Source organism: Leopardus geoffroyi, chromosome B2, assembly GCF_018350155.1.
Source record: "Leopardus geoffroyi isolate Oge1 chromosome B2, O.geoffroyi_Oge1_pat1.0, whole genome shotgun sequence".
Taxonomy (NCBI): Eukaryota; Metazoa; Chordata; class Mammalia; order Carnivora; family Felidae; genus Leopardus; species Leopardus geoffroyi.
Window position 1 is genome coordinate 18,520,532 of NC_059332.1, and position 18,773 is coordinate 18,539,304.

General features: G+C 43.9%; 1 long non-coding RNA gene across 1 annotated transcript; it reads right to left on the reverse strand.

Moving 5' to 3' along the window:
• Window positions 1-405: 405 nt before the first annotated feature.
• LOC123609698 lies at window positions 406-1,300 on the reverse strand. The gene is made up of 2 exons (XR_006717909.1): window positions 1,126-1,300; window positions 406-754 (listed from the first exon to the last, which is right to left on the reverse strand). It is a non-coding gene; the product is annotated as an uncharacterized LOC123609698 (long non-coding RNA).
• Window positions 1,301-18,773: the final 17,473 nt, after the last annotated feature.

The window sequence follows — 18,773 nt, forward strand, 5'->3', positions numbered from 1 at the left end:
CCTGATAAACTCACCTGTGAGGTATTATTCCTGAATTCCTGCTTTGGTTTTCTGCCTGGCATCCCAGTTGCTGTAGGATTCGAGGACGTTTTATATCCAGAGGACAGCCAGATAAAAATGTCTGTCTTCCCCCACTTTCCTTCTGGAATGCATTTAGACTATTCTCTTGATAGGTGTTTATACTTCACGTAAGTCTAGTGCTCATCCCAAGTGCCCTTCTCAATGCCCATCACCCATTTTCCCCTCTCTCCCCACCAACCCTCAGTTGGTTCTCCGTATTTAAGAGTCTCTTCTGGTTTGCCTCCCTCCCTCTCTGTTTGTAACTATTTTTTCCCCCTTCCCTTCCCTTCCCCCGTGGTCTTCTGTTGAGTTTCTCAAGATCCACATATCAGTGAAAACATATGATAATTGGCAGATAGATATATTTTAGAAAATAAACTGTTTAGACCAGCGCCCTGCCGAAAACCAAAAATACACAGAGTGCCTTCTCCCTGTTCAGACCAGAGTAAAACTACTCAGAGCAAACAAATAAACAACAAACAAACTACAAAACAAAAGCAAAATCCCCAGTTGTGTCTCCTTCTGTTACGCAGGTACAGCTGAGAGAGACTGCCAAGCAAGGAACAGTAGAGAGCTGGTGAGTTTCTAGGAGGTTCTGGCCAAAGCTGGGAGATCAGGTGCCTGTGGCTCATTTCGCTGGTGTTAATCTGTGATGCCTTCGGTGTCGTCACATGTATTTCATTAGTGTTTTTCCCTTATTAAATATGAAAATCATGTCAAAGGTAAATGTCAAGGGGCTATAAAATTACCCTTCTTATCTTCTGAACATTTATCAGTTGATAAATGGAAAGACACCGCTGCCAAAATAACTGAATGAATAATTTATAAATGACTGATGCATCTTGTATGTTGTTTCAGGCACAAAACAGTAGGACATCAATAATCAAAAGAAGTTGGATTAATTTAGCAGTATTTTGCCGCTGATGTTTTTATCTAAATGCTGCAGTGTGGATCCTGGTGGCCAGGGAACCTGGTTTCTCTTGTTTTGCTCCTTACCTAAGTGGGGTACTGGGGGGGGGGTATGGAGGTGGGGGAGGAGGGGGAGGAGGGGGCCCCTTCTCTTACCTCAGACCTCCTTCTCCTTTCTTATTTGATCTGCACATCCTCTCTGCCTCCATGGACCTTTCTGCAATACGCCAGGATGTAACAAAACAAAACAAAACAAAACAAAACAAAACAAAACAACAAAACACCTTGATTTAAAAAGGGCTTGCACGCCTCCCTTGAATTCTCACCTTGCCTAGACGTCATTTCCCCCCCATTAATTTACATTGAGCCAGTGTTGTCTTTGAAATGCTAGTCTTTAGACGACTGTCTTAAATGCATTTAGAATTCTCTAACGTTGTCATCGTGGTCACCCTAAAAGGCTCCTTAATGTGCATTAAATTAATTAATGTCCTTAAAGGACCAGAGCAGAGCTCAACCCTGTTGCTTCTGGTGGCCAGGGTTTAGGTACCGTGCCAACCGCCAGCCAGAAAAAAAACAACAACCCTGGAAGCGTTGCCTCCCTACAGCAGTAAACTCAAGGGCAAGTCTTCCCGGGAAAGGCGGCGGAGGGGGGGTGGCGAGGGGGACCCATGCAGCCCCAGGAAAGTTCTGCGGAGAAAATTTGCCCGGCCTTGGAGATCTCAACCTGGATCCAATTTCCCCCGAAGGTTAAGCAGCCTTATTCCGGGACATACGCTAACAAAGGGGAAGGGGCCAGACAATTAACATCATGATTTATTCTGACATGACTCTTGAAGGGTGGCCACTTTATTATTATTATTATTTATTATTTTTTTTTTAAATTCCACCCTGTGGCTTTACCCACCAAGCCCAGGATCTGCTCTTTGTCATCCCATTGTCAAAACGGCCTCGCCTCTGGTCCCCAGGTCCCGGCTGCCTGTTAAAGTCCACGGAGCGCGACATCTAGCCCAGCGTGGTAATCGGGCTGCCCCCCCCCCCCCCCCCACACTCCCCCTCGGCCGGGCTGGGCCGCCCGGGGTTCCCTTGGAGCACCGAGCGATCCCCGAGGGCTCCCCGGCTGCGCGCGCGTCATCAGCCGCCCTGCCCGGGGAAGCGGGCCTGGACGGAGATGGGGACGCACCGCCCGGCCGGGCGAGGGTGCAAAGCGGTGCCCTCCCTCGCGGGGCACCGAGCTGCTCTGCAGATCTGGCCCGGTCCCTGGACCTTCACAGGCAGTGCCGCAGAAGGCACGGGCGCTCCCGTTTGGGCATTTATTACCTGGAGCAAAATGTGCAGAGAGGGTCGGTAATGAAGTACTTGACTAATTCAGTGTGATCCAGCTGGCTGAGCCAGAGGGGCTGGCTGCCGAGGGAGGTCGGGAAACGAACGAACTCACTGCTAGCCATTTTCCCTTGGCACCTGGGAAGCCAAAACAAAGGCGTGCGTGGATCAAAAAGCAGAGAGGTATCAATAATAAAGAAGGAGAGGAGACCCGGAGAGAAGGAGGGAGGGTGGGGGTGGGGGGTGGGGGTCAGGCCATCGCTTGTTTTTAAGAAAGTTATTATTTTTTATTTTTTTTTCTCATTTCGTCTCCGAGTTCAGTCCCCCTTCCCACTCCCTGGGCCTTTACATTCTTTTGGTAACAGACACCCAAAGTCTGGTGGGTTTTTCTTTCTTTCTTTCTTTCTTTCTTTCTTTCTTTCTTTCTTTCTTTCTCTTTCTTTCATCTTTCTTTCTTTCTTTCTTTCTTTCAACTTGCATGTTTGCCAATGAATTCTGGCCAAGCAGGAAGAGACAGGTTCACACATACAGAAATCTATACAGTTGTTTCTGGTGGAAATGGCAGTGTGCTTTCGTCCAACAGCGCGGGGACTAGAGAACTAATGTGTCCAGAGGACGTCTTTCTCTCTGGCTGCATGGAAGCCGGCTGCCTTCTGGTGTCCTCGTCCTTCGGTACCTGCTAATGGCCCACATGAAGTCCGGCCTCTGTTCTCTGCCTCGTGCCATAAATAATGGATCTTGCGTGTTCCAATGTGCTTAAACACTCTGAGGGCCATCTGCTTACCAAGACAATAAATAAAATACTGGATGGCTGACTTTAGTGCCGTATGTATTGTAATTATCTTTTAAAAATAGACACGGCACTCATCCTGGTTTCCAAGCATGAGTCATTAACAGTCCTGTGGGACTTCCTGTCCTTCATACTCAGAAAAGAAAAGGGGGGGCTCCCTAGACAGTCAGAAACAAATGTGACAGATGAGCTTTGGTGGGAAGAGTAAGTAAGTTGGTGAGGGAAAGGGAAGTAGTTCTACCAAATGTGAACTTGATTTATAAGGCCAATCGGACCATGAGTGTATGCTTAATAAGCGGCAGCAAAGTGAAAGTTTCTGGTAATAGTCTTTACCCCAAACTACAAGGTCTGGTTTTAGGAAACACCGCAAGGTGTGAGGTCAGCTTTCTAATCTTTTTTCTTACTTTGTGCTGTCTTCATTTTACCTTTCTTCAGGGACCCTCAGGCTCTTTCCTTTGCCCTCAGCAAAAACTCTTCTTTAATCTAACTAAAGTGTAAATGACTACCAGTACTTAAAGAATTAAGCCTCTCTCACCCTTGGACTATTTTTATTAAATGAATCGAATGATCAAACACAAGAAATGAAACTAAAAGTTTTGAAATGTAATGCTTTCCGGCAGAGATTTGTGTGTGTGTGGCTGAAGAGTCTTCATTTCCCCCCAAACATCACGTAGGTTAGGCAGTTACCTGAATAATCCACGTGTAAGGACCAACGCATGCTCTTATCATCCTTGAAATTCAGGGGTATGCAGATATTTTGTGGCTCTGAGCATATGATAGTTCTATTGGCTTCTCTGGCTATGAGAAAAAAAAAAAAAAACCAGGAGGAGATAAAACATTCACTTTGATTTTTAAAACTTTAGAGTATCACCTATGCTTATATGTGATACTTATAAAAAAAAAAAGCTTGTATGCTTTTTTTTTTTTTTTATCAGGGCTTGAGATCATGTTTTGGTGAAGAGGAATGGAGACCCACTCAAGCTAGCTCAAGGAGCATTGTAAGGAGGGAGCCAGTGCAAGGAAATGATTGTTATGGACTCTAAGCGCCAGAACTCTAATATGGCTGAGCCTTACGTGGACTTCAGTGAGACGGTGATTCTGGATCTGAGCAGCACGGGATTATGATTCATCACTTGAGTGCTCTGTGATTAAAGTGACTCAGCTATGCCTCATATGTCTGTTCATCCAGAATTTCTGCTCTCTCGTAATTTTGGCTCTCACTAGGCCCAGATGGCCTCTATAGCCCAGTGCCCTTATTTTCAATCCCCAAGAGGGAACTGGATTATACCAGTACATTATGAGGCCCCAGGACACGGGTTTTGTACAGACAGACTACGGTTTGGGTCCCTCTGGGTCAGGTGCTTATTCCTCACCCACTTAACACCAGCCAAAGGTGGGTAGGGTTACATGGGGCAGAATATAGACCAGTGGTGGCCATAGGCAGGAGGTATCCTTTGGGATGAGTTAGCAGACATTCTGATGATTATTCCACCAGGTGTAAATGAAGGTTGAATTTGGCATTTACTCATGTATGAAATATACTCTTGTTTATTGGGTGCTGGGCTATGTGATTGTTACATATTCTACATATCGCTTTGGTCTATTGAATTATTACACAGTTAACAGTTGACATATATTACCGTTGAATGCAAGTCTTCATCTTGTGAAGTTTCTTATGCCACTCAAGCGCCTTCAGGAAAATGATTCATCTGGTGGCAACTTTAAGGGGTGATGGGACTTGCCTTCAGAATGTATCCTCCGTACTTTACATAAGCTTCTGTGTAATTCATTTTGCTTTATATACTTCTCGTCACCAAATAATAGTCTGCTCATATTTGTAATGAACTAGTTTCGACAGAGTCTGGCTTCTAACCTTCACCTTTGCGTATGGAAAAAAAAAATTAGATTCAGTGAGATAAAATGCTTTGTGAGGAGATTCCACAGGATAGCCTCAAACCAGCTTTTGTGTCACAGCAAAGCAGCAACTGGCTGCCTTGGAGGATGGTTTGAATGAGTCCATGTCGTATCCTCTTGTGGCATTTCCAGAACTTTACTCTTTGCTCTACAACCCCTGTGAGAACACTAGTTCAAGGAGTATCAGTTTGGGAAAGCAACATGGCACCCATCTACTCAGACAGGTCAGGCACCGTTTGGAGGGCGGGGAACGGAAGGAAGTCTGTGGGATGGGTAGGGTCTGGATGACAGAGATTAAGTAGGCAGGCAGTACTTAGAACTCCATCTCCAAGTATCACATCTAGTCATGGATCAGAAAAGCAGCACCAGACAACCAAGATGTAGTAATGTGGTGGCCCAAGGGCCGAGAAGACTGTGACAGTGGGGCACCTAGATGGAGGAGATTCAGAAATCGGGGAGCTGGAGGCATTTAGGAGATCTGAAGTGATCATAGGTATGGCACAAGGCACCTTCTAGGTCAGTGGAGACTGAACTTGGATCAGGGACCAAAAGCAATAGCCAAGGTCCATTAGAATAGACGCCCAGGAGAAAGGAAGGATATGGGCTCAGGAGGCCTCACAGGGGAGCCCTGTTACCATAGTGTGTGCTTGACTGGGTGGGGTGTGGAGGTGGCATTGGAGTTCAGACATGGTCTGGAGGAGCACATTCCAAGTTAGCTTGATAGGAAGAAAACCATTGTACCAAACATTCTGATTTAAGAAGTGTGTGTGTGTGTGTGTGTGTGTGTGTGTGTGTGTTCAATGAGATACCACATCACACCTGTCAGAATGGCAAACGTTTACAGCTGAGGCAACAACAGACGTTGGTGAGGATGCAGAGAAAGAGGATCTCTTTTGCATCGTTGGTGGGAATGCAAGCTGGTGCGGCCACTCTGGAAAATAGTATGAAGGTTCCTCAGCAAATTAAAAGTAGAACTATCTTATGACCCAGCAATTGCACTACTACGTATCTATCCAAGGGACACAGGTGTGCTCTTTCGAGGAGGGTACGTGAACCCCTGTGTTTATAGCAGCAAGATCAACAATAGCCAAAGTATGGAAAGAGCCCAAATGTCCATCGACGGATGAATGGATAAAGAAGATGTGGCATATATACACGACGGAGTATTACTTGGCAATCAAAAAGAATGAAATCTTGCCATTTGCAACTACGTGGATGGAACTGGAGGGTATTATGCTAAGCAAAATTAGTCAGAGAAAGACAAATATATGACTTCACTCATGTGAGGACTTTAAGACACAGAACAGATGAACACAAGGGAAGGGAAGCAAAAATAGTATAAAAACAAGGAGGGGGACAAAACATAAGAGACTCTTTAAATATAGAGAACAAACAGAGGGTTGCTGGAGGGGATGTGGGGGAGGAAGAGCTGAACAGCTAAGGGGCACTAAGAAATCTACTCATGAAATCATTGTTGCACTGTATGCTAACCAACTTGGATGCAACTTGTGTGTGTGTGTGTGTGTGTGTGTGTGTGTGTGTGTGTGTACACATGTCTGTCAGTGTGGGAAAAAGCTATTTAAGGAATGTTTGCCTCAAAAATGGTGAGCCTGGGCCACTTGGATGGCTCAGTCAAGTGAGCATCTGACTCTTGATTTCAGCTTAAGTCATGATCCCAGGGTCGTGGGATCGAGCCCTACATTGGGTTCTGAACTAAGCCTGCTTATGATTCTCTCTCCTTCTGCCCCTCTCCTCTGCTCGCTTTCTCTCTCCCTCTAAAATAAAACTTAAAAACAAGCAAACAAAAAGACAAACAAAAAACCCAACAAAAACTGTGAGTCTGGGTATTGGCCTAGAAAGACATAGAACTGGGCAGATGAATCCTTACCCTTCTGTCCATATTGGAATAGAACCTTCCTGTTCAGGATGAGATAACAGTGGCTAGTCAAGTTGATATCCAGGACAGAAAACGTCTATTAATGTTAACTTAGGCCATTATAGAATAGTTTAGCAAATAGATTGCTGGAGTTAAAGTGACCATATATGCATGCCTCATTACAACTCTGCAGACACTTATATTAACATATGGCACGTTCTTTTTATATATCTACGTTTTCGCTCATTATTACAACTAATGCATTCTATCATGCCCGATTCGAGGGCCATAGTGAGAAAAATGGGGTCATCCTGTGAAGAACTCAAGGAGATTTATATCTTTTGGAATGCTGGCAGGAAACACGTATGGAATACTCAAAGGGATAACAGAAGTGAATTTAATAAAGGGACTGTTTAGAAAAGTGGGGGGTACAGTTAAGAGAACTTATAAGAAATGATGAGGCATCCAGGGTCTAGAAGCAGAGAAAGCCATTACCACATCTGCTCTAGAGTGGCATGGGGAGAGGACAGAGGCCCATCCCCCCTCCCACAACCATCTGTTTGTTCTCCATATTTAAGAGTCTCTTATGTTTTGTTCCCCTCCCTGTTTTCACATTAGTTTTGCTTCCTCTGGCCTGTGGTCAGAGGAAGGCACTGCTGTTAGAATTGTCACCTTGAGGGAAGAAGAAAGACCATGCTCCCCATATCCTAATCTCTCTCTCCTTCTTCCTTTCATGATTTCTCAGGTCCCTCACGTTGACCAAACCCACCCAGAAGTCAGAGGCCAAGGGAAATCATGAGTCGTGGTCTACAGAGGTAAGCCGCCCAGCCTACAGAACAGGGTAAAGAGGGGTGAAGTATGGATCTGGAGGGGCAGATAGAGCATGATGGCCACAATGTGTTTACAGGTGAACAGGAGGCAGGTCAATCTATCTGTACGTTCTTAGGCTAATTGAGCAAACAAATTAAAGTTGTTCTTGATGGGAAGACAGTACTTAGAGTATCAAAAAGTAGATAGACAGGCCTGGTTCTTTCATACTAATTAGATCTAAGCAACTTTGATGGACTACTTCTTAAATTATTAAGTAAAGCAGTGGAACCCTTCAGAGATGAACATTAGGCAAGCATTAGTAATTTTGCTTGTTACTCGGTGACTTTAGCGTCATTTAATGTTAGCTGGGTTCTCCCACACTGTCACCCTTGGTAGCGTGTATTCGAACACTTGCCATAAACACGCCTCTTGAGAGGGCGTTTCATATGTGCCGTGGGGGAATGTTTTCAGTCTTTAATGAACTGAGATTGGAAAAGAGGCCTTGTCATGTGCTGGGCTGGCACGGCAAACTGGTTCTTTTAGGGTATCATTCATCCACTCATTTTAGGATGTCTGCACACGTTGGGATTAGCATAGTGGCTAATGGGACATCAGCCCTTTGGTGAGATGACATTCGAGTCTTAGGATTTTGACAATTCATGATACTTAGAATTATGACAACTGGTAATCAGTGAAGGACCATTGGAAAGGGCCCGATACAATCTAAAGCATAGAGCATGAATGTAACTACTGAAGTACATTTTATTTATTTGTTTACTTTTTCTTGACGTGCATTTCAAAAATGAGTCTTTGTCTTCGTGACATTTTATTTTTATTTATTGTATTTTTTTATTAAAAATGTTTGTAGTTTATTTGTTTTTTGAGTGGGGGAGAGAGAGCAAAGGAGGGGCAGAGACAGAAGGACAGAGAGAGAACCCCAAGTGTGGGGCTGGAGCTCCCGAGCCATGAGATCATGACCTGAGTTGAAATCAAGAGCCAGATGCTGAACTGACTGAGCCACCCAGACGCCCCTGTCTTAGTGACCTTTTAGCCCTAAATAAATTATTCTACCTAGAACACATGTGTTGATGTAGTTCTGTTTGAGGGCAACACATTTTACTGAACACTTACTATATGCCAAGAAGTTCTGGGAAAGGCAGTAGAGCAGTGTCTTGAAGGATTTCCTTCTACTGACAGAGAAAGCAGACCCTTGGCTTGCACACACATTTAGTGAGCAATTCTGTCCATTCTTTGAAAAGCAATCTGTGGTGAAAAAACCCCAACAGATTCTGGCCATTCAAACTGTGGTTCTTAGATGGGGTTTCATTTGTTGCCTATCTAAGTCATAAACCTTTGGTGGAGCCTGTTTTGAGGTTGTGCTTTGTAATGCTTGATGAATGGCCAATGGTAATTATGTTTATTATATCTGATGATAGCAGCAATAGTAATGGTAATAATAATAAAAATAATAGGCATCAGTATTTGTGACCGTGTAGTAATAATGTTTCTTGTGCCTGTTAAGTGTGGTCTAGCTCCAAACAGATTAGGTAGCTTGCCTATCTCATCCTTACCAGTACTGCTCCCAGGATGCAGCCGCCTCTTGTAAAGAGGACAGAGATGTGGCACAGAGACGCAGAGGACACTCTGTGACAGCAGGGACAGGGACTGCCTTATTTCCTGCTGTGGTCTTAAGACACAGCCTGACGTACACCAGGATATCACACATTCGTATACATTTCTTTTTTTTTTTTTTTTAATTTTTTTTCAACGTTTATTTATTTTTGGGACAGAGAGAGACAGAGCATGAATGGGGGAGGGGCAGAGAGAGAGGGAGACACAGAATCGGAAACAGGCTCCAGGCTCTGAGCCATCAGCCCAGAGCCCGACGCGGGGCTCGAACTCACGGACCGCGAGATCGTGACCTGGCTGAAGTCGGACGCTTAACCGACTGCGCCACCCAGGCGCCCCAATTCGTATACATTTCTAAACAAAAGGAACAAAACTCCCAACGCTTCAATAATAAAGGAACACAAGTGGATTCAACATCCCTCTAAATCCTTTCTCAAATGCTCTCTTTCCTTGGGAGTCAGTAGGAAACACAACCTACTTGTAACGAATCTTTTGCGCATTGGATATTTGTGCTAAAAATGGATTTGAAGTCAGAGAAATCTCTCCAAAAGTTCTATTGAAAAGAGTATTTACTTCCGTCTCTACAATTCCTGTTTCACAGTGTTTTATTCACACGTACCCTTCATCCTAGAGTGGGGGCATTCATGGCAGGGAAAAAGACCACAATTAACAGATCTTAGTGAAAATCAGACTCAGTCTATGGTTTTGAACGAAGTTTAGGCTCCATAGTTTTGTGACCTCGGGAAAATCCTTTACTACAGAATATGAGAAAATGATGCTCAAGTTGCCTGGTCATTGACAAATAATAGAGAAGGGTTTTATTTTTCTCTACTCCTCACCTCATGACAAAGAGGTTGAGGCTATATCTCTCTGGCTATAAACTGCATAATCATTTTAAAAAATTGGGCCATGTCAGTATTGTCCCTCATTGAACTGTTGCAAATTCCATGTAACAAATTTGAACAAAGCCTTCACATTTGGTTCAAGCCTTCAGAAAACAGGCTTGCCCAGATTTCAGGTGCTCAAGTCACAAAGCCCTGTGATTTGGGGGCCTCCCACCAGCCAGACTGACTACTGAATGGCTCCCACTAAACCCCTTGGGTAAATGTCTCTCTTGGACCCAGTGTGGATGACTCCTACACTTATCTACGTTCTAGGGCTGTTATGAGGATGAATTAATGCTTATGAAGAGCTATAATCACCTTGGATGAAAGGAGTAGAAAAATAATGACCCTTCTTCTTGGCACCTTTCATCTGAGGATCTCAAAGCACTTCACAAGCTTGAATTAATTAAGCCAAGGTAATTGCAAGGTATAATGACAATAACAATAATGATTATAATTATCCTCAACATTATCCTTAAGAACCTGATTTGAAATCAATTCCTGACACTGTCTCTGCCATGGCGGTGGTCAGCCTCTTGCTCTCCTGCAGAGGCCTGTCCTCCCTCTGCTCACTCACCCCTTCCTCACCAACAGTGCCCATGACCTCTACCATCACTGGGGAAAGAATCCGGGTTTCATGGAAAGGGGGGATTTAGTATTCTGGGGTAGGTCCTATATTATAGTGGTGACTTTTGGAAATGTAGGAATACGTCACTGAAAGGAATGCTTATTATGTATTCAGTGATGGTTCTTGAAAGCATTTTGGATGAACGCTTTCTCACTGAAATTCTTAGTAACAATAGTTTATGCTTATATAGCCCTTACTATGTGTCTGACACTCTTCTACGTGCTTCCTGTGTAGTTACTTATTTGAGCCCCACAACGACCCTATAAGGTAGGAACCATTATCATCATTATCCCGATTTCACACCTGAGGAAACTGAGGCACAGAACAATTTGGTGACTTACTCACGTCACAGAGTGTATCGTAAGCAGGTCGTGGAACCGGTAAGTGGCAGCCGGGAATTTATGGGCAGTCTCCTGCTAGAATGTGCAGTTACTCCCTGTACTTCACGGTCTCTGTTGAGAGGAAACAGAATTAAAGTTATTGTACATGAAAAGGGGCCAGTTTTTCAATACCTTGTGTAGCTATTTTTATTTTCTGGACCTCTCAGAGCGAGAAATGCACGACTTCGGAATGCCTTATCCGGATCCAAGCCCTAGTTTCATTATTTATTAGCTGTGTAGCCTTTTGAAAGGACCTGATCTTTTAATGCCTCAACTCCCTCATCTTGAGATACAGTTTTTTCCTCATAGATAGAATTATGTGATGATTATATGACCTAATAGATAAAGGACTTAGAGCCATGGCCGGCACATAGTAAGTGTTCAATAAATGATGACTATTTTTATTACTCACTTTTTACCAGGTAACAGATTTACTTAAACATTTAAAAAGTGGATGTCCAAGAGGCCCTAACATTAACGCTTACATGAGACACGAATGAGAGGTCTTCTAAGGTACGCAGACTGATCTTTATGGAGAGCCTTGTGAACTTAAAAAATCCTTCCGAGATATCAAGGGTCCAATTCTGTGAAAAAGATCATTGAAAAATATCCACTGATGTTAGTAGGTCCCCCCCTTCTAGGGGACAGTCTTCTCCAGGCTTATTGTCTACATCACCAATGGGCAATGTGGGTTTGGGACTAGGCAAGGACCTATTACCATCTTTTGGTCTACTTGTGCTCCACAGAAAATATTTAGGGCAATAGTCAACTGTCCAGTGCCCTTTCTAGGATATGGTGTTTATGTGTGTGTACATATACATATATATATATTTCTTTTCTCTTTTCTTTTCTTTTCTTTTCTTTTCTTTTCTTTTCTTTTCTTTTCTTTTCTTTTCCTTTCTTCTTTTTTTTCCTTGATGCCCCTCTGGAAATCTCCCATCTAAACCTCCACCACGTCACCCTACAGCAGGACCAGTACTGATGCTCCGAGAGGTAGAATTTCCATTGCTTTAGTTGGTGGCACACAGCCCAAGTAATATAGGTGGAGATCTATTTACTTAAATAAACCTTGGGCATGTCCATGATGAGATCATGTTCAAGGTTTTTTTCATATTGTGTAACATTAGATTAATCCAGCATTGGCTAGAGTTGATGTTTCGGCATTGGCTAGAGTTGATCTTTAACCTGTTTCACTTTGAGGGGTCATCTCTAGGGGCACTAACCTTCCAATAAGTGAAATTGCATAATGCTGGTCTATTCTGGAGTCTCCTGAATGGAACATATTTTTAAAATTTTTCTCAAAAAAAATTTATTTATTTATTTATTTATTTTCAGCGAGACAGAGATAGCGTGAGCGGGGGAGGGGCAGAGAGAGAAGGAGAGAGAGAATCCCAAGTAGGCTCCATGCTGCCAGCACAGAGCTCAATGGGACATTTCTTGTGGGTGTTGGGGAAGCTGTCCTTTAGGAATTGGAGTGCCTCAGACATGGGATTTTTAGTGTGTAGGAGAAAACAGCCCCATCCAAATCCCTATCTGACAGGTCCTAGATTTTGTTGATTTTGTCGTTTCCTTCAAAGATGGAGGGTTTTGGTTTTTTTTGTTTTGGTTTTTTTTTTAAGCCTATCTTTAATGCTGGCACTGTACCAAGGATTCGATTTTAAGTAGATTGATTCGTTTTCATCTCCTTGTCTTGCCGTTGGGCTTATGACTTTTTAAAATTTGTTTGTTTTACTCTAAAATTAGGGGCGCCTGGGTGGCTCAGTCGGTTGAACATCTGACTTCGACTCAGGTCACGATCTCACATTCATGGGTTCGAGCCCTGCATCCGACTCCGAGCTGATAGCTCAGAGCCTGGAAACTGCTTCGGATTCTGTCTCCCTCTCTCTCTGCCCCTCCCCACTCACACACACACACGGACACACACACTCTCAAAATAAATGAACCTAATGAAAACATTAAAAAAATAAAATTAGATAAGCATTTTCTTTTGAGTTATCAGGGCCACGGCTTGACCTACTCAAGTATGGTGATAATTACCTCCTACATGTTCCAACTACGTGCTTTTTGGGACCGTAGAGACACCTTGGCTATTCTTTTGGTTGGGAAGAGAGTCTTGGAAAAGAAGAAATGAAAAGGCTTGGTAGGGGGTGGGTCTCAAGCCAATTAGTAGACTGTACATGAACTCAGAGTAGAATGATGTAACAAAGCCTCAAACATTAATCTTAGATAGAACATAGGCTTAGATGCTTAATTTTCTCTGTTTTCTTAGATAGTTTGGTCTTACAGGCTCTGGTATTCTGGGTGCTGGGATTCTTTGCCTTTTCTCCTTACTCATTTCCAGAATACCTCTGGGTTGAGCCGTGCTATAGCTTTGCGTTCCAAATGTCAGATCCTTCTGGGAGGGGCCAGTTCTGGGTGGTTCTCAGTTCTTTTTTTTCTGCCAGGTTTTCAAACCAGCTCAATTTCCAGCTTACTTTTCATCCCACATTTAATGGGGTAATGGCATTGAGTTCTTGGGCTTTTTCACCTTAGCCTGAGGGGCCTCCTGCCTGAGAATTTAAATCTCTAGTGAGCTTCTCACTGTAGCTCTAATGAGATGATCAAGAACCACCTGAGGCCACATCCTAAATTATGGACTACTGATGGGAAAGGCCTGTCAGTTGGCCAGGCCAGGGGACACCCTACCTGGCACCTTTTTACGTTTTACAAAGCTGATTGGTGCGACCTAGCTCTAATTAGCATTTAACTACTTGCAGTTGAACTATACAGCGGGCGGATGGTACATAAATATGCACGCAGGCAGAGCTTAGGGAAAGATTGAAGCTTTTTGAAAACTGTTTTAAAAATTCACCTTGTACCTTGAAATGACTTGGACCTTGGAACCCTGGTTTTCATTCCCGTGACTTCGGCCTTTTCTCTCTCCCGATGCATCTGACAATGAAGTTTTGTTGGTAAAATAAATGAAGGCGATTCACTTGGATTCTTTCCGTCTTTTCAGGCTTCTTATCAGGGCTTTTGGCGGTCTCAAGTCCCCCCGCCACCAGGATGGGAGTATTGACTCAACCGAGGGAGCGGAGTGGGTCGCAGGACAGCCCGTTGGCTCTCCAAGACCAAGACTACTTGGGAGTCTAACATCACTGTTTTCTTTTAAAAAATTTTTGGAAAATGTTTATTTATTTAGAGAGAGACAGAGAGTGTGAGCGGGGAAGGGGCAGAGAGAGAGGGAGAGAGAGAATCCCACTGATAGTGCAGAGCCTAATGCGGGGCTCGATCCCACGAACCATGAGAGCCATGAGATCATGACCTGAGCCCAAATCAAAAGTCAGACACTTAACCAACAGAGCCACCCAGGAGCCCCTCTTTTATTTTTTTATTAAAAAAAATTTTAATGCTTATTTATTTTTGAGAGAGACAGGGGCGGGGGGAAGGGCAGAGAAAGAGGGAGACCCAGAATCTGAAGCAGGCTCCAGCCTCTGAGCTGTCAGCATAGAGCCCAACGCGGGGCTTGAACCCACGAACTGTGAGATCATGACCTGAGCCGAAGTCGGAGGCTTAACCGATTAAGCCACCCAGGCACCTGTCATTTGTTTTTTTTAGATTCCACATATAAGCTTCTTATTCAGTGAAAAATAGTAAGATCATTCTCTAACTCAATTTAGCACTTCTAAGATGGCCCCAATCTTTAGATGCATTTACTCTGCTTTACTTTGTTTTTTTTTTTTTTTTATTTTGTAATTTTTTTTTTTTAATGTTTACTTATTTTTGAGAGAGAGAGAGAGAGAGAGAGAGAGAGAGAGAGAGAGAGATGGTGTGCCAGCAGGGAGGTGCAGAGACAGAGAGGGAGACACAGAATCGGAAGTAGGCTCCAGGCTCCGAGCTGTCAGCTCAGAGCCCGATGCGGGGCTCAAACTCACAAACCATGAAATCATGACTTGAGTCTAAGTCGGATGCTTAACCAACTGAGCCACCCAGGCACCCCCCCTACTTTGGGGTTTTTAATGTCATGTCCTCTCAGATAAGCCTCAGCCCGTGGGCTTCTATGAACAGTGTCAAAGGGGAAGAAGTGAGCCTCCCATCAAGTCCTAGATACTGGAAAGTGTGTTTGGCTGTTCTGATATTGCTTCTGTGTTGATCCTTGTCTGCCAGCCCCTTCCAGTCCCTTCGCTGGACATCTGAAAGATGTCCACAGAACGTCTTGGTGTTTGTGTTGAAGGCAGAGACCAGAGAAGAGGAGACGAAAAAAAGGGAGTGGAGCAGAGTCCCTTAAAGGAAGAATTGGATCTGCCAGGAGGTGGGGTCGGTCAGGAACCCTGAGGCTCTTACACCGCCTGGGAAGAGGAGTTTCCCTCGAGGGTCCTTTGGAGGCTGCTTGGAAGTTGACGCTGACCTTAGCCTTGAGTAGGAACCCACTTAGAGGTGATGAGCACCATAATCTCTCCTTTTCTCTCTCTCTTTTTCCAGCCCCATCCCTGCCAACAGAGCCCTGGAGCTGAAAGGGACTCGGATGTGGAAGAAAGGGTAGGGAATGAACAAGGCTCCTGCAGGGCTGATGATAAACCGAAGCAAAGACACTCTGGGGAGATAGGGTGGGAGAGAGTAGGGACCAAGGGTTCATCTGTCCTCTCCCCCTTGGAGATCTCCAAGCTCTTGAGGTCCCTGCGGGCCTATGACTGGAGGTCTCCCGCAGGCCTGCGAGGAAGGCACTGGCACTCTCTTAGGTCAAACCCACACAGCACATGGGAGATGTTAAGAAAGTATCTGGACCAAAAAAAAATAAACAAAAACAAAAAACAAAAAACAAAACCCCCCAAACGAAAAAACAACCACAGTTTTTTAAAGCAACAATAAAACTGAAAGGGAAGGATGAGAAAATCTTTTCCTTCTTTATCGAACAGAAATATTTACCTAGAGAACAGGTTTTAGTTTCTTTTCAAAGACTCCAGAAAAAAAAGTAACTCATACAAAAATGCTTCGTGAAACTAACAAAAAAACCCCACAACGTATTTGGCGAGGAAGTTCCTCTTTGTGCAAAACATACGGATGTGGACTCCTTCTAAATTTCTGAAAGGATGATTGAAAAAATGAGGTTTTCTCAAGAAATGAAGTAAATCTGAATCACTCGCTTAAAATCGGGGGAAGAATAGAAATGTCAGCAATAATGAAATGAGTAAAATAGCTCTTAATCCTTATTCACTGAAGAGAAAGGAATATGTTGCTTTCCCTTCACCCCTGTCTTTGGAAGCAGCTAAAGTCATAGACTTTATGACTTTTGAATGAATTTCCTTACCACAAAAGACATCCATTCAAAGAAGGGCATATTTTTAAAGGAAAGGCATACAAGCAGAGAGAAGACAGGTAGGGCCCAATGCCTTCTGCTTCTTATGGTATACTTAAGCCTGAGATGAGATCACCTCTTATCACGGGCTTACGCTGAAATTAGTGTTCCACATACAGTCACCGTGAGGGGCACCCAGCTTCGTGTGACGAAGGAGCAGCCACCTTCTGGAACACATCCAGCAAGGACGCCCTGACTTGAATATGGGGGCAGGTTTTCCATTGTAATGGAGCATCTGTCGTAACCAACAGATGTACTAGAGAGGTTTCTGCTGTAGGAAATGTATCATTATTTATATTATCCCTAAATAGACCAAACAAAACCAGAATAAATGTGAGAAAGATAAATCCACTCCGTGTCTAAGAAAAGGTGGAAGGAAGCAGCTTAGGGTTATGTGTCTTGCAGCCCTGATTTTTGGTCCGGTCTCACACGGGAAGGTCATGAAGGCAACATTCCTCCTCTTTTGTCCAGAAAAGTACCAAAGATTTGTTCATGCCCCTGGCAAAACTGAGTGACCCGGGTCTAGAAGTTTCCGGTAAGTTAAGTGATGTCTTCCAAAGAAGGCCAGGGAAAGGAAATGGTTTATGATGGTGGCCGGACTGTGCCTTTTCTCTCTCTGTGTTTTCCTTTCTGTCTCAGTGTCAGAGTGTCTTATACTGGAGTCAATTTTATTTGATTAACATCATTTTGAATCTACATAGGAGTTGTCCACCGAAATTATTAGTGGTGCAGAAAAGAGTTTGTTCTGGCTTTCTTTTCTTCTCTTTGTTCTCTCTTCCTTCCTTCCTCCTTCCCTGCCTTTCCTCCTCTCCCTTCCCCCCTTCCCTCCTCTTTCTTTCTTTCTTTCTTTCTTTCTTTCTTTCTTTCTTTCCTTCTTTTTTCCTTCCTTCCTTCCTTCCTTCCTTCCTTCCTTCCTCTCTCTTTCTTTCTTTTCTTTCTTTCTTTCTTTCTTTTCTTTCTTTCTTTCTTTCTTTCTTTCTTTCTATTTTCGGCTACTTTGCTCTGTCCTTTGAGTGACTGTATTTTGTTGGAGTCCCTGCTTATGTGCATGGTTTGCTCTGAGCATGTGGTCTGGTGCACAATCTGTGTCCTTCTCTGTCTCTGGTAGCCACCCGACTTCCCCAAAGTTCTGTCGCCTTCAGCTCCTGTCTGTGAATAATGGTGTTTGTTGACAACCTATGTCAAAGAGAAGTTGTGAAAAAAATGTGCAGGGTACTTACAGAGCACTCCGGGCGTCTTGGAAAAGACGCACAATGTAAATACAAGGGAGCCTTAGCTTGGAACCAGTCTCTGAGCACTGCTCAGGCCTCACATATAATTTTATCTCTCCATCTAGGGCCAGAGTGCTTGGCAGGACAGTGAAAGACAGTTTCTGGATTGCATATTCCAGATGGTGTGTGCGTGGTGTTATTGTGCGAAAGGGTGTGCCTTCACGTACAGCCTCCTCATGACTTAGTCATGGAAGTCCTCATAGAGGAGGGATTTTTAGGAAGCCTTTTATTTATTTACTTATTTATTTATTTATAATTTTTTTTCAATGTTTATTATTTTTGAGAGAGAGAGACAGAGAGCAAGCAGGGAAGGGGCAGAGAGAGAGGGAGACACAGAATCGGAAGCAGGCTCCAGGCTCTGAGCTGTCAGCACAGAGCCCGATACGGGGCTCGAGCTCACAGACCGCGAGATCATGACCTGAGCCGTAGTGGGCCCCGCCCAACCGACTGAGCCCCCAGGCGCCCCTAGGAAGCCTTTTAAAGATGAGAGGAAGAAAGGTGTGCAGTGAATGCAGGATGGAAGGGACGCTTTGCGAATATCAGGCGGGATTCTAAAAGCGGGGACAGAAGAAATGGGGATCACTGTGTATTAAAGGAATGAAAGTGAATTGTATTCACTTAAGAAGATGAATTTTAACATCCTTCCAGGAATCTGATCTGGGAGGGAGGCTTCTTCTAACCTCAGAGCTGTGAAAATGATCATTACTCCTTTGAGTGATTCTGAGAAGGAAAACCCCAGTTTACAACTACAGGCAGGTGTTGTGGCAAGTTTATAATATATTCCAGACGGTTTTGTTTTTAACTTGGAGGATGATTATCAGTTATGACTTATGGGACGTGAATCACCCTAAAATAAAAACTGCAACCCAGACCTCTACAGTCCTGAACATATCTAACCTTTCATACGTTTTTGGTTAATCAAACGAGTACGTAAGTAACTGTGTGACACAGAGGCTGCTTGTGACCT